The sequence below is a fragment of the Ursus arctos genome, unplaced genomic scaffold (assembly GCF_023065955.2).
Source record: "Ursus arctos isolate Adak ecotype North America unplaced genomic scaffold, UrsArc2.0 scaffold_6, whole genome shotgun sequence".
NCBI lineage: Eukaryota > Metazoa > Chordata > Mammalia > Carnivora > Ursidae > Ursus > Ursus arctos.
This window is the reverse complement of record NW_026623078.1, coordinates 30554610-30571206: the sequence shown is the minus strand read 5'-3', so window position 1 is coordinate 30571206 and position 16597 is coordinate 30554610. Positions and strand designations below refer to the sequence as shown.

General features: G+C 41.7%; 1 pseudogene; it reads right to left on the bottom strand.

Annotated features, from left to right (window-relative positions):
• Nucleotides 1-13054: 13054 nt before the first annotated feature.
• Nucleotides 13055-13844, bottom strand: LOC113252619 (40S ribosomal protein SA-like; annotated as a pseudogene).
• Nucleotides 13845-16597: the final 2753 nt, after the last annotated feature.

Here is a 16597-nt window from a genome sequence, read left to right as displayed (position 1 = left end):
AATGTTGGGTAAGGTCTGGCTTTCATGGACTTAGAAGATTGGCATGATGACCCCATCTAACCCTGTTTGTGAGAAGCCCAGAGACCCACACTCTGGACCTTATTCTTCTCTTCCCACCTCTACCTGCCCCTCCCTTCCCCACCCCCATCCCCAAGGAAAATTACCCAGATCTTCTCCAACCACACTGCTACCTGGGTTAGGTTCCCATTCCTGTACTTATTCGTACTTATGTCTGGCAAAGCACTTGTCACACTAAAATGTCATTGTTATGTCCTGAATGTTTGTGTCCCCCCCCAATTCATAATTGAAACCCTAACTCCCAGTGTGATGGTCTTTGGAGGTGGGGCCTTTGGGAGGTGATTAGGTTCAGATGAGGTCATGAGGGTGGGACTCTCATGATGGGATTAGTGTCCTTATAGAAAGAGGAAGCGACACTAGAACTCTCTTCCTCTCTCTTTCCTATCTCTTTTTGTGCCACACAAAGACGCAGCCAGGAAGAGAGGCCTCACCAGGAACAGAATCTACCAGCACCCTGATCTGGCTCCAGAACTGTGAGAAATAAATGTCTGTGGTTTAAGCCACCCAGTCTGTGGTATTTCGATATGGCAGCCCAAACTGACTAAGACAGACATCATTTGTTTTCTTATCTCTTTCTCTACTTCACTAGACTGTGAACTTCTTAAGATAGGAAACAACTTTTTTCTTTTTCTGACATCTTTACATTTCCAGAATAATTCATGAGTCATAGGAAATGTTGAATCAATGAGTTGAATGAATCGATATGTTGTCACACACAGGAATGGGATCTTTCAACAGAGAAAGATGTAGTTTGAATGTGTGGCTCTCCTGGTAGGAATTTCAGGCATGGGACAAGAGAAAATCTCTGGTCCCTTCTTATACCCTGGAAAGGCAGCTGCTTCTTTGGCTATCCCCGGTGACCTAAAAATACTGGTTCTCCTTTCTGTTCCTCTCCTCACTCCCTCTTAATTAGGTCTTAATTTGAGCACCTGGTTGATGCTTCACACAAATCCATGGCCGTGAGCTTTCTCTACATAGAGGTTCTGTTCCATCATTCACGTTTCTCCTCTGGGCTGTATTCCTGCTACACCTGATGTGAAGTTTGGAAGAAAAGCACTAAATGCACTGATCTCCGCGGCTAAGATAAAGCGCAATAAAATAATCTGGAGTATCATATGATTTCCTTGTATAAACACTTCAAGTCATCTAAGCTGCAAGGAGAAACTCAAAAGTCCCTTAAGTAGGAAATGCTGTTTTCTCCACTTAGAGCTGGACAGAGTCTTCTTTAAGTTGGTTACAAATTTTGTTTTCTTTCCTCTTCCACATTTTTTTTTCCCAAGAGAAACATTCACTCAGTTTTCTAGCTACCTTGTAGAGTTGTGCTGGAAAGTGAGATGAATCGTCAAGTTTCCACAGCAGCTATAGGGAACCTGAGCTGGGCAATTGGACACTTGCGTAGAGAGGACGTGTAACACCCATTTTCCCCAGATGGAGCTCACTTATTTTCCGTAGCATTTTAAAACTGGGCCTGGCACCACGACTCATCCTATTTATAGTTTAACATGTAACATAATATTTACTCCAGGCTCCAATAGGAATGCTTCTTATAAATGTCAGTGGATTATTTACTATGGTAAACTAATTAGTTACGTAAATGCTTCCCTTTTCAGGGTGGGTGAAGAGGAGACTGCTAATGCTTCTTGGATTAACCTAGTATTATTATCGTTTGAAGTTCTTTTACATTTAAGATGCTTATTACGAGACCCCACAACTTTGCATGCATAGTACATCTGTTGCCTAAGTGACGCGATGCGTTTTCATTTTAACTCACATGGTGAAATCAGACAACGGAATGCAAATACCAAACATCCTGAATTAAGAGAGAAATGATTGCAATCTGAACATGGGGGGGGGGGGGGTCAACATTCCATTTCGAGGTCTTGATTGGCACTTTTAATTCACGTTACTTTCACAACAATTATATCAAATATGCAAAATGGTTATAAGAAGCACTGAAAGTCCATGATCCCTAAGGAATTATTACAGTGGCTGAAGGCAGTTTTGTTCTTGGACTTCTCAGGGATTCAGATCACTGGTGAGAAAAAATAGCACACGAGCAATCTATGTTTGGAGAATTGTCATGTACAGACATGTTTCTCTTGGGGAGAGGGAGGACATGCTTTTCCCAGGCTGATCAAAAGGAGATTATCAATATGAAAAAAAATTCAATGACGCTTTAAATATAGTGAGAGGGGAAAAAATGTTGCTCAAAAAAAGAAAACAACAGTGTGTGAGTTTTTAATTCTTTTTGCCCCATGCCTAATTTTTCCATAACAAGATTTTAAGTAGGGGGTGAATTTCTAACCAAGGAAGTGGCACAAAATTAAATTCTGTATGTAAGTAACACCACAGATCACAAATAGTCATAATCAACTTCTATATTTAAAAATAATGCTAATGATTTTGAGTGTTATCTGTACCAGGCACAGCTTTACATGTGTCACATCAACTCCTCAAGGTAAGCATTTTAAAAATGAGGCAATTCAAGCACAGAAAACTTCAATGACTCACCCAAGATGGAGTAGTGAAGCTGGAATGGGTTAAGGTGGTCAAAGTCCACTTTGGGAACCCTTGGGGACCTAAGACTTTTGCAGCCGTCCTTGAGGGGGGTCCTTGAGGTCAAAACTGTTTTGTAATAATGCTAACCTGTTATTTGCTCTTTTTACTCATATTCTATCACAGATATAAAATGAAGTTTTCCAGATGTTACGTGACCTATGACACTGCAACACCTTGTATGCAGAAGCAGACAGAAGTATTCGGCTGGCTTCTATTATCCCAGGCATCCCAAAAATAAGCAAAAATGCAACAAATTTTGTAAAAATACACTCAATTTTGTTTCTGCTTTGAAAAACATTTTCATAAAAAATATGTTTATGTTACCATTTAATGGGTTCTTATTTTTAAATGATTTAATAAATATTTCATAGATTTAATTCTTAATGTAACAAATATCTACATGTGTAACCCATATAAGCAAAAACTCTAGGATGCTCAGGCCGCCTGGGTGGCTCATTCAGTTAAGCGTCTGCCTTTGGCTCAGGTCACAATCTCAGGGTCCTGGGATTGAGCCTCCTGTCATGTCAGGCTCCCTGCTCAGCGGGAAGCCTGCTTATCCCTCTCCCTCTGCCCCTCCTCCCCACTCCTTCTCTCTCTCTCTCAGATAAATAACTAAAATCTTATTAAAAAAAAAAAAAAACACCTCTTTGGAATCCTAATATTTTAAGAGTGTAAAAGGGTCCTAAGTTGAAAAAGCTTGAGAATGACCATAGTACAGTCTTTCATGGCCTGTAAAAGGAGCATTAACATATCACGTGCCCAGATAACAAAAGAGGCCATGATAACGTAGCAGGATCTATATGTTCTCAAAAATCTTGATGGAAAGAAAAAATCAGTCCAAGATCCAAAAGTTTTCAACCCTGAATATTTTGACAACTGACTTTAGAACTGAGATGGAAAATGGAAAATTTTAATCTAAATGGTTTTTTGGCTTTTAAGAAGAACTGCCTAGTGTTCCTTCTGCCTGCAATGTCCCCAGATAGCCACAGGCCCTCTCGTTCACTTCGTTCAGATCTCTACTCGGATGACCTGGTCATCAATCTTCCCCCATTCTCTCCATTATTCTCTACCCCTTGACTTGCCTTATTTTTCTTTATTAACAGTTATCACATCTACCATTTTTTTCTGTACCCTCCACCACATGAATTGCAAGCTGTTTAAAGGCAGGAATGTTTATCTTTTTGTTCTCTGTGCAACCCCAGTCCTCAGAACAGTGCCAGAAACATAGCAGGTGCTCGATGAATAAGTATTTGAATACATGAATGAATGTTTTATGTTAAAAGAAATAATAAAATGGAAGAGCAAGAACAAAAAGAAAATAGGTGGATTAAGCATAAATTATCCAAACAGAACACCAATACTGAGCAAATACTTGAGTACGTCATTGTAGAGACAGTACAATATGTTTGCCACTTCTTTTTCCACTTCGAGGCACACAGTGCCAGCTTGCTTTGCAGTGGGGGCTGTGGAACTATGTTCTGGCCAGTGCTTCTCAAACTCGAAGGTTCATACAAATTACATTGCAATCTTATAAACCTGTAGATATTAATTTGGTGGGTCTGGGGCCTAAGGCTACATATTTCTTTCTTTCCTTTCTTTCTCTCTTTTTTTTTTTTTTTAAAGACTTTGTTTATTTGACAGAGAGAGACACAGGGAGAGCGGGAACACAAGCAGGGGGAGTGGGAGAGGGAGAAGCAGGCTCTCAACAGAGGAGCCTGATGTGAGGCTTGATCCCAGAACGCCAGGATCCCACCCTGAGCCGAAGGCAGACGCTTAACAACTGAGCCACCCAGGTGCCCCTATGGCTGTATATTTCTAATCAGCCCTCAAGTGAAAATGATGCTTCTAGTGTGTGGACCACACTTTGAAGGTACTTCCACACCCAGCCCTTAAAAAACTTGCCACGCAGAAGCAGTAACCCCCAGCAGCGAGGAGCACCTAACCTCCAAATCATGGTTTCTCCTGCAAAAAGAACCACAACTCCCTGGAGAAATGGCTGATTCTAGGACTGGGGCAGAAAATGAGCTTGGAGGATCTTGTCCTGCCAAAAAGTAAAGAAGTGCTTACTTATGCCAGAGGGACACAGGAGCCAACTGAAACAGTCCCAATGGCCAAAGCTGGGACAGTCTGAGTCACAAAATAAATTAAAAAGTTGTGGATTATAATCCCAAGTATAAAACAAATATTCAAGAGTCTATACTTACATAAATAAATAATTGAATAAATTAATAAATGGGAGAGAAGAGACAAGCCTCTTGTGCAGAAGAATTCAAAATAATTTCTATCAAGAGTCTGCTCTCAAGGAGCAAGACCACAGCTCTCCACTCCGTAGGTGTAGGCCATGCACAGTGACTTTTTCCAAAGACTATCATATTAAAGGAGTGAAAAAGACTAACTTTACAGTGGAGACACGTGGCATACACTACCTCAGTTAAGTGACTGAGGTCAACATCAGTGATAAATCACATTGATAGTATGTTGATATAATGACAATGACATCTTAGCTCTGTGGTCTTTCTCCCACAGATATATAAACCCAGTCTAACCATAAGAAAATTCCAACAGAGGGGCATCCTACAAAATACCTGACCAATACTTCTCAGAATGATCAGTTCATCAAAAACAAGAAAAGTCAGAGAAATTGTTATAGCCAGAAGAAGCCTACAGAGATATGACAACTAAATGTATTGTGGGACCCTGGATGCCATCAAGCAGAGTGGCTGTAAACCACAGAAATATACCCCACTAAGCACAACAAATCCCTAACTTCCCCTTAGCCAGGTCCTAAAAATGCTCACAGCACCTCCAAAGCCACCTGACATAAGGGAACGTGAGATCAAGGAGTCAGAGTGAAAAAGACAGCAGTCATAATGAATTGCAGTTAAAATATTTCACTCTTGTGAACGTTACAAAAAACACACATGTGCACGCCTAGGGCCTTCCCAGAGCCTCAGAAGCCCGTGCAGAAGAGCCTCCCAGAGACTGAAGCCTGAATAGCTTCATGGCAAATCCACAAAGTTTGGGCATAGGCTGCCTTTAGAATCAAACACTGGATAGTATATAATATGGACTCCGGAGTCAAGCAGCCCATGAATAGAATCCTAGCTCCACAATTTAGTAGCCACAAGATGTTGGGCAATGTTCTTAACCTCTGTAGTTTGCTTTGCTCACCTGTAAAATGGAAATCGTCGGAGTACCTACCTCATAGTGTTATGAGGGTTCAGTGACTGGCACGTTGTGTAAATATTCAATAAATATCAGTTGTTGTCTCTTCTTTACAGGTGCAAGGGACAGAAATTTGTCCTTTAATTTTGAATGGAATATACTGCCATGCCCCATCGGCTGTCTCCTGTGGTAAACTCTGCTGTTTGCTCTTGGATGGGGCCTCTTCAATTTCCTCAGTTTGCCAATGAAATCGAAGGCCCCATTTCAACGACAACGTCTCTTCAAGCAATTCTGGCCTTCAGATAACAGTCACTAATGAACTTTTCAAAGATCCAGGACTCCCCTCATGAATGTATTTCTCTAGGAATTGCAAAGGGAAGGTTCTCTGCATCTTCCTGAGGGGGTATAACTAGCTGGTGGTTGGAAGAGAGCACATAACAAGGTCACTCCAGGATTCCTAGCTCTTTGAATTCCTTCCTCTACGGGCTTACTCACATCAGTTTCTTTTGATGGGAGCTGCTCATTGAAGCCACGTTTTTTTTTTTTTTTGGTCAACTAATCAAGCTAAAAATTAGAATGATTTTCATCTGCTAAACCTAGCTAGCACACTGATCCCAGAATCTCTGGTAAGCCCAGCCTTATCAATAAACTCGGTCTGATTTAAAATTAGGTTTCTTCCTCCTTGGTTGGGAAGCATCCCAACAGAATGCATTTCCACATACATTCTCCAGTATTCTGGTGACAGAAATTAATAGTCCTATAACTTGTTATGGAGTCCTATAATAGTCCTCCCCTTCCCAACTTAACTGTTTTATCAGGCTCCTGGGACATGCTGAGGTCTGACACTTGTTACAGGTTTAGAAATATAGATAGGTGGGGTTGAAGGGGTAGATGGTGGTGAGTGCGTAAGGTCTGAGAAGAACTAGGTTCACACTGGGAGGCAGTTGCAGAGTCTTCAGATGAGGGTATGTCCCCTGCCCCCACAACATGGGAAACTGGGCTGCTTTGACTGAACAAGGCTCACTGGAGTCTGGGGGTCCAGCTACATCTCTGAGTCCTTCACATTCACCCACACTTCCTCATTCTAATCCTTCGTATAACCCAGTGCTTTCAATTTGGTTGGTTGTAAGAAGAATTTTTTAGAATAAAAATAGCAGAGCACTTTGCTTATAATAAAGGTAAGTATTATTTCATGACACCTTTGTTTCAGTTGTATCAAGCAGTGTGTGTGCGCCTGCATGCTGAATCATGATGTAAGATAAGTGTTTTATAACAGCTGAGGTCAAAAACATTGAAAGCTACTTGTATAAAAGGCTTGACAAAGCCGTAGCTCTGACTAATGTAATTCAGCAACTTACATAAACTTTGAATTTGGTTTTGGGCTACGTCAACCATGCAGCTTTAGGTGGTAAGAAGATTTTTTTTTTAGTAGGGTAATAGAAAGTCAAGGAGTGCAATCTCTGCCTTCAGCTAAGGATTTATATATTTGGGCTTATCATTCTCTTTCTTTGGGTTTTCTAGAAGAATCTGATGAGGGAACAGAAGGCAAGCTTCAGGCAAAGCAGAAGCTGACACCCCACAAACCCCCTCCCAGATGGGCTATATGTGACATTCCTCATGCACTCCTGGCTACCCTAAATCTAACTGGAAAGGAAAACAAATAGTTAATAGAGATCACAATCAGTTTACACATGTCTAAGCATCTACAAGAACAAAGCATTTCTATCAATAACCTAGCTTCCAGCAGGAAATGTAAATATAATTAAATGTCCGTATAACCTGCAGCCCTTTGACAGACACTTGAGGTGGGCAGAGTGTAATGTTCCTCCAGGAAGCTCCCAACTATCTTCATGTTAATGCCTTGCTAGAGGGAAAAACAACCTTAACTTGACAATGGCAAAGCCTCCGTATCCAGTGAATCTCTTTAACATGAAAATCTTTTTGAAGCCTCCCTTTTCCTTACCTCCCCCAACCCCATAGTATATAATCAGCCACCCCTCACAACCCCATGGCAGTAGCTCTTTCTGCCCATAGGTCCTGTCCCCGTGCTTTAATAAACCACTATTTTGCACCAAAGATGTCTCAAAAATTCTTTCTTAGTCTTCAGCTCTGGACCTCACCCACCGAACCTCACCTATATTCCAAAACTACATCAAATCCATTCCACCCACTACACTTGAGTCCTCATACCTTCATATTCTGGGTCCACAGTAATGTAGTCCCCAAATCTTGCTTTCAATGAGTGCTTCATTACAGGCAACAATGGACAATAATTTAATTAGTATTTGCCACTTCATATTGTTGGGGAGGAAAAAAATTTCCTCTTTCAAGATTCTTCTAGCTAGACTAAGAATTAAATTGAAATGAGACAGACTAAGAGGAGAAAACTTAATTTTGAACATATAGGGAATCCACACAGACACAAAATTCCAAAGATAGACAAAATGAGGTATATGTCATCCTGAACTAAGGAGAAAGGGGTAGGGGCTTGGGACTTCAAAGGGAAGGAATGCAATTTTGGTAAATAAATGTTTGCTGGACCATTCAGAAGCAGTGGGATGTAAAGAGGACTTCGATCAAATAGGCTTTCCTGGGTTCTTCCCTGTCTACCATACCTAGTTCATAGCATAATGTAGTTATCTGTGGCGACAGTTCTCCTCCTGGAACAGATCCTCCTAAACTCTTTCAGGTAGTTGGGGGTGGGGAGAGGTCAAAATTCCTGGCTGATTCTTTTGGGCTTTCGTTGTTTTCACCTCAGCATGCCAAGTGGCCCATCTTGGGGTTGTCTGCCCTCAGACCCCTATAATATTGAGTTGCCAGAATCCCATGATTAACTAATACTGATGGAATTTTCACCGTCCTCCTCCCAATTTTAATTTTTCTTCTCTCTCTCAGGATCTGTTGTCTACAACATACTCCTCATTATTAATGTCTGTATCAAAGTTATTTTAAACATTAAAAAGACTAAATAACTTAAGGAGAAAACAGGGGCGCCTGGGTGGCACAGCAGTTAAGTGTCTGCCTTCGGCTCAGGGCATGATCCCGGCGTTCTGGGATCGAGCCCCACATCAGGCTCCTCCGCTATGAGCCTGCTTCTTCCTCTCCCACTCCCCCTGCTTGTGTTCCCTCTCTCACTGGCTGTCTCTATCTCTGTCAAATAAATAAATAAAATCTTTAAAAAAAAAAAAAAAAGAAAAGAAATATATATTGGAAGATATTGAGTACCTGTGATGAGACAAAAAAAAAAACTCTTTAAAGGTCTGAGATAAAAGAGAAGCAATTTAGATTCCTTTCTAAATCAGCATGACTGCACATAAACTTTGTTTAAACAAAAAGCCTGATTTATGGCCCACCAAGTATATATTATGCACCTGCTTTGTAAATGAGTGGCCTAAAGGGAAACCATCTTGCCCTTAATTTACCAATCAATGCTCCTACTTCCTGCATTCTTTGACATTAAAACTTGTGATTCCTGCCTATATGTTAATCTATAATCTTTTGAGCTTTTACAAGATGTAAAAAAAGTATATAACCCTTTAAAAACTTCAGTCTCCAGAGCACTTTTTTCCCTATGAAGAATGTGTTTCCTGGCAACTGTCCCAACTTTGGCTCAAATAGAACTCTTACTTGTAGAGATTCTAGGTTTTCTCATTTTGTGTCAACACCTGGAAGTCTAGAGAACACTAGTAAATGCATGTACTGGACTCCGTGCTGAGGCCACCACCTTAAAAACACTTCTCAGTTCCTGTATCTTTATCTCTTTCCACTACTATTCCAAATTCTAGGCAGGAGCATTAGATTGCCTGAGCATGGCCACATGCCTGCATCTTTCCTGCTGGGGACAGGAAAGAATTTCTATAGTTTATGTGAGGTGAAGGAAGGTCTTGCCTGGCATGAAGGTGCAATCTATTGCAGATTCTCAAAAACAGAAGGAGGTCTGGATGTTGGATAATCCAAATAAAGTCAAATGCCTGCCAAAAGTTTTTGCCCCATTCTACTGCAACTCTATGGGTACTCCCTCTCTTTCTCACTAAACTGTGAGGTACTACACCAATTATCTTGCTTTTCTTTGCAAAGCTCAAACCAGGTACCACAGCCCTGGATTAAAGTAAGTAATCAAGAAAAGTGTTGGGTTGTTATTTGTTTTGTTTATTTTGTTTAAAAAAGAGAACTTCTTGAGCTCCTGAGAACCACAAATCAGAGAATTAAGCTGAGGGACTTCACAAAGAAAAGATTACGAACAGAATCCATAAGAGACAAAAAGCCAGGCAGATAAGACTAGCATCCACCCCAGGCTGACCTGCACAAAGAAAAAGGATCCAAAAAGAAAATCCAGAAATTGTGCCAACTAAGCAAATCTGTGGTTAAGTGAAGATTGAATTCTAGAATCTATAAATAGAGGGACACCTGGATGGCTCAGCGGGTTACGTGTCTGACTCTTGATCTCAGCTCAGGTCATGATCTCAGGGTCATGAGAATGAGCACCATGTTGGGCACTATACTCTGCATGGAATCTGCTGGAGATCCTCTCCCTCTCCCTCTACCCCTTACCCCACTCACACATACTCTCTCTCACTCTCTCAGATAAAATCTTTAGAATCTATACATTCATTATCTTTTTTTAAAAAATCTTATCCCCTTTTTATTTTTTTAAGTGAAAGTTCCTCTGAATTATTGAATTTTCTCAACTACAGCAAAAGGGTCTCAGCTAGTGTAACTGTCAGGAGAGAAAAGGCAAAGCTGAGTTGTCCCATGGAGACCCAGCAGAGCTAACATGACCAAGAGATCAATGAGGCTTGTAGCAGAAGCCCACAACAAGAAACCAGAGGATTCTTTTTTCCTTGGGATCACTCAGGGGTGGGAGGAGGAAGAAGATCCAGGCAGGAAAGCAAAAAAAGTGAAGTCAGTAGCAGGTGAAGAGAATGGTAGTTGGAGGCAAGCTGGAAGGACAGATGTCAGGACAGCCATCTCCAAGAGAAAGAAGTGTGCACTCAGCTTAAGGCCATGTTCTAAATTTCACTAAGGGAAACAGACAGAAAAATGTTCAGCACAGTGAAATTGTAGGGCTAGACAATCCAAAACTGGGATGCCTAACTCCTAAAGGACAGATGTCTGCAAATTCCCTTCAAACAAAATTTGTGGTTCCTTTTAAATATGTCAGAATTAGACTCACTAATAATTACAACACTCCCTTTGTCTCAGTTCTTCTCAGTTCTCCATGTTCCTGAGGTAGGTAATATTAGTATCACTATTTCAGAGAGTGATTTGGGGAAACTGAGAAGCCATCCTAGCCAGAGTCATACCACAAACCCTTAGGGCTTCCAAGTTTAGAACTCAGGCTGCGGCTGCTGCTTCCTGGTTTGTTGATTAAGATGCATGAATGATAGCTTTTTATAGATTTTATGACTCCTTCATAAGTACCAGTCATTTTAAATTCAAAAAATCCTTTCTAATTTCGGTAGTCAACTGAACGCCTTGGACATTCTTGCTGGAGAATTAGTACCTCTTGGTGGATGGCCTTCATGCCAGACTGTTACATCTATTAATAGTCATGCATGGATCTTTTTCTGGCCAGAAACAAGTAAATGTTTCAGGTTTAATTTAATTTGCAATATGCAAGAATGGATACCTGTTCATTTGGTCACTAAAATATTTTTAGTATTTTGACACTTTGAGACTTTTACCCAAATAAGATAACTTTTAAAATCTTCAGTGACCTACTATTTCTTATCCTTCGGGTTGCCTTACAAACAATTTTACTGAGTCCTAGAAAAGAGGCCCTAGAGCTGGATGGCTAGAGATACCAGAGTATGAATTAGAATCAACGATTTGCAATTTACTGAGTTCTTCACAGAAGCTTAAAAACTTCTGGGAATTGGGTCATGTCTTAAAGAAGAGTGGCTTAAATCAATGTTTATACTGTTCCTTTATGTATGTGACTTTAATCCTCAGAACCACCAATACTTTGTAGCCGGATTCCTCTTATGTTTATGTCATGTACTCAATGTCATTTTATATTATTGACTTTTCCCATGCCTATTTCAACCTGAAACATGCTTCCTTTCCCAGTTACATTACAAACTTCTAAAGGGCGGAGCCTATAACAAACTTCTCTTTATTCCCCTACAATATCTACTCTAGTACCTTGCAACAAGTAGATGATAGAAAGATACATGATCACTGACTAAACCAGCAAAACTGGAAATGGGGAGTTGACCATGTAATGGGAGAGATGAACAGAGCTATGAGCCCAGCACCCAGAAGCTGCCAACACATTGGCTACAAGTCATCAGTCACGCCAAAGAGAGGGTGACCCTAGTTTCCCACTTGAAGAAAATGACATGGTCCTGGCCATTTGGAGCTTATCTACCAACCCTTCTCATTTCTTTTGTGAGACTTGTTTGGGCTTTGTATTATTGTCCTACTCATCCCCTCCTCATGCCTCTTCACTTCCATTCCTGGGCTCACAGCGTAGCAAAGAAACTAAAAGGAAGTATACAAACATTGTCATCATATATGTAATAGGCATTGCTTTCAGAAAGGGCATGTGAAATCCAAAGGGGCACCCACACTAGAGCCCAGACTGATCTCCAACACAGTCAAGACATTGATGCTCTTTTCTGAATTGGGGCTTGGACAAGAAAAACCTGAGGGAGCCCAGTCCTTTCAAGGGTGCTTTAAGAGCTAAAGGCCTATCGCATATTTGGTCTGATTTATAAAAGATCTGAACAAGAAATTAGGTTCAAAACTAACCCAAGATTTAATTCTATCACAGAGTTAGACCAGTGAACCTAGTTTTGGTCTAATATTCCCAGCTGCACCCAGCAGAATTGATCTAAAACATTTATTCAAGAACCTCTCTGTCCAAAGCATGAATGAATTGGGTACAAAGATGACAGACACAGGTGCATAGACACACTCAGATGCTGTCCAGGGGAGATCAAACACATTCCTTATAAATTATAAGATAACATAAAATGTGGCTAAGGCCATAGAAGAGGGGCATGAAGAAAGTTCTGTGAGAATTCAGAAGTAGAATTTTCTTCTACCCGGTGACAATCAGGGAAAGTTTCAAGCCAGCATATCATAGAAATGGATGGGCTTGGGCCAGAGCTAAACCTGTGTGAAGAAAGACAGTGGGATATGAGGCTGAAAAGGGATCTTATGGGTCTTTAAATTCTTAAAGGAGCGATAGGGGACCTTATATTCTTTCTTTCTCTTTTTCTTTTTTTTTTTAACTTTTAGAAACTGTTTATTTCCCTTTTGTTTGCCTTTGTGGAAGAGCAGCGTAAGGCCACTCAGTGGTTGCTCCTACCCTTTCAGTGGCCTGAGCAGTGGGGGCTGCAGACCAGTCTTCAGTGGCCAGCTGGGTGCTCCCATCTTCAGCAGGGAACTGCTGAATGGGCACAGAGGGTGCCTGCACGCCTTCGCACCAGTCTGCGACTTGGGGCTGAGTCGCCCTGAACTCTGGAGCTGGAGCGGTCCATTCACCCTGAAATTCCTCCCGGGTCACAGCCCTTCCAGCAGCAGCCTGCTCTTCCTGTTCAATCTCTTCAGGATCTCCGTAGAAGTAGAGATCAGGCGTGAGCTCCCACAGGTGTCCACACAAGCGCGGAACTTCCTGGGCCCAGCATCCACCCCGTCAGACCCCTTGAGCGAGCTCCCTTGTTGCCCAAAGGGATGGCAATGGCCACAGAGCGCAGAGGAGAGCCTGTGTTACCCACGCAATGGTAGGCAGGTTAACATAAGATGCCTCCGTGAGAAGCCCGTGGTCAGCCCTGGGATCAGTAACCACCAGAAGTCTCAGCTCCCGGAGGCTGCCTGGATCTGGGCAGTGACGTCTACAGGAACCAAGCGGCCAGCAATAGCCGTGGCTCCGGTCGCAGCAGCACACTTCAGCACGGCTCGTTGGCCAGTCTCCCCGGATATATGACATTGACAGGAGCCAGGTTTTCAATGGCAACAATGGTACAAGCTGCCAGCAGAAGCTTCTTCCAGGTTCTCTTCAGATTTATGATCTAGATGCCATCACATTTCCTTCTGTAGATTCACTGTTCTGTTTGGAAGTCAAGGTTGGTGCCACCTAAGTGGGTCCTGCTGGAAGGAATCTGAGGACATCCTCCTTCATTTGCAGGACATCAAGGGCTCTGGACATTGTGAAAGTTTTCCTTTAAGTTATGACAGGAATGCAGAACACCACCACATGGACCCCTCCCTGTGTAGTGTGGAAAGGAAGAACCTTATGTTCTTTTTTTTTTTTTTAAGATTTTATTTATTTGACAGAAAGAGAGAGAGAGCACATGCAGGGGGAGCGGGAGAGGGAGAAGCAGGTTCCCAGCTGAGCAGGGAGCTCCATGCGGGGCTTGATCCAACCTGGGCTCGTGACCTGAGCTGAAGGCAGATGCTTAACTGACTGAGTCACCCCGGCGCCCCGGGACCTTACATTCTTGATCAAAGAGTTGGGTTTCTTTCCGTGGATAGAAGCAGCCACTCTAGGTTTATGAGCAGAGGGGTGCCATGAACTGTTCCCCACACAGAGATGAACCAGCAGCAAGGAACAGAAAGGACCAGGGTGAGGAAAACATGGAGCAGAGACGGAACAAAAGCTAAGATGCTCCTGGTGGTGGGAGGAGGAGAGAGTGAGGACTGGAGCCCCACATCTGGCTGTGGTGGAATCCGGGGAAGCGGAACCAGATGACCTGATGCTCAGTACTGAGAGGCTACGGGTAGTGTTTTTTACTTCATGAGTGAACACAAGTGGGAAAAACAAAACAGAGGAGAGAGAAGCAGATTCTGTGTTGAGACAAGGAGAAAAATTACTTCGAAGTAGTGAATAGCACCCACGCGGGCTTTTTCTAAAATGTTTCTAAGACCCTCATTACCAGGGAAGGATATAGAAAACATGTATTTTTTAAAAAGTAAATACTTTTTCTTAATCCAAATCTGATCTCCCAAGTCAGCATCTGATTTGTTTTTTACCATGGATTTTGATATTATTGTCAAATTAAAGGAAATTCAAATTTGAATTTACCTTCACATCTGCTTTTTTTCACCATCCTGTTAGACCAGACCCATGGACAAGTTTTTTCAGGACTGCTCAAAACTAGTATTTTCTTATTTCATTTAACCCTGTTTAAATTCTATTTTTAAAATATAATTTTTTCCCAGTAGTTCTAAAGAAAATGTAATTGTGGAGGAAGTTTTATCACATCTGTCTCTAAGTGTCACCATTCTTCCTCTTAGGTTTCCAAGCTATTTTCAACATGCATGTTTAGCCCCTCTTCCTGGCAGCATGTGATTTCTCCCAAATTCCTCAGATACTGTGCGACAGTGTCTACAAGTATCTCTTGGATACTTTTTTCCCTGTGCAAACCAGTCCTGCCTTTTCAGTTGCGTTGGACCATTGTGAGCCAGCGTGAGCTCCAGGCTGTGACTTCCGCAGCAGGTGCCTCTACAGAATCGAAGGGACATCGTGCCAAAGCTATGAGTTCTGGGTTTGTTGCTTTGTTTTGGTTGTTCAAGTCTACTGAGCCAAATGCACAAAGCCAGTTAAAAAGAGGTTGTTGGGGCGCCTGGGTGGCTCAGTCGTTAAGCGTCTGCCTTCGGCTCAGGGCGTGATCCAGGGTCCTGGGATCGGGCCCCGCATCAGGCTCCTCTGCTGGGAGCCTGCTTCTTCCTCTCCCACTCCCCCTGCCTGTATTCCCTCTCTCGCTGGCTGTCTGTCAAATAAATGAATAAAATCTTTAAAAAAAAAAAAGTTCCCAATAGGAGCAATGCTATAACCTCAGAAGGAGTTTTAGATGTTGAATTTCTACCAACAGTTGTCACCCACTACACACTGCCCATTGGGTTATTTATCTATGACAAATCTCCAGAACTTCTCCTTTCAGAAACTGTTTTTTCCTACCCCATTCTGTCTCCTCCTCCCTTGATAAGTTATAAGCATACCCATATATATGTGTGTGTATATATATTATATACATATATGTATATTATGTATAATATATGTATATTATATATTATATATATTAAATATATATTGATAGTGGAGTTAGCACCACACATGAAGACACTAGGTAGTCTCTTCATATATATATATTATATTATATTATTATTATATTATATATTATATTATATATTATATATATTATATATATTAATTATATAATTGTGTGTGTGTGTATATATATATATATATATATATATATATATATATATATAAAACTACCTAGTCTCTTCATGTGTGGCGCTAACTCCACTGTCAATCACCTTCACCTATACATGTGACCCACTTAACAGCGCTCTACACCTTGGAAACTCCAGTTCCCTGAAAATGTCCTCTGCCCTGCAATTATTTCTGGACCTTGCAGTTATCAGGAACAACTCATCACAAACCTATCCCCCTTCCCCTGCTCAGGCAGCATTGGGGCCCTCTGCTTTTGTGATGTGAGTGTCCCACTCAGGCATGAGATGGCCCTTGTGTGGGTGTCCGCTGGCCTGGCATCAACACTGGTTCGATGTACCTGAAGGAATAGAGACTCTGCCACCCTAAAGTATGACAGAAGTTCAGGACATGCCACCTCAGAATATGTGGCTTTGATAAAGTGGATTATTTTGAGCTACTGGAACTTGAAAACCAGCAAATGCAAGGAAGGGCTTCCTCTGAACTCCCCCTTCTTTGCCGTAAAGACCAATCCCCCCAAAGGAACTAAATTGTCATGAATGCCCTTCCCCAGAGCTTTACCAACTAGGAAAGATTGACCCCTATCACAGGAGAGGATGCTAGATGCGGATA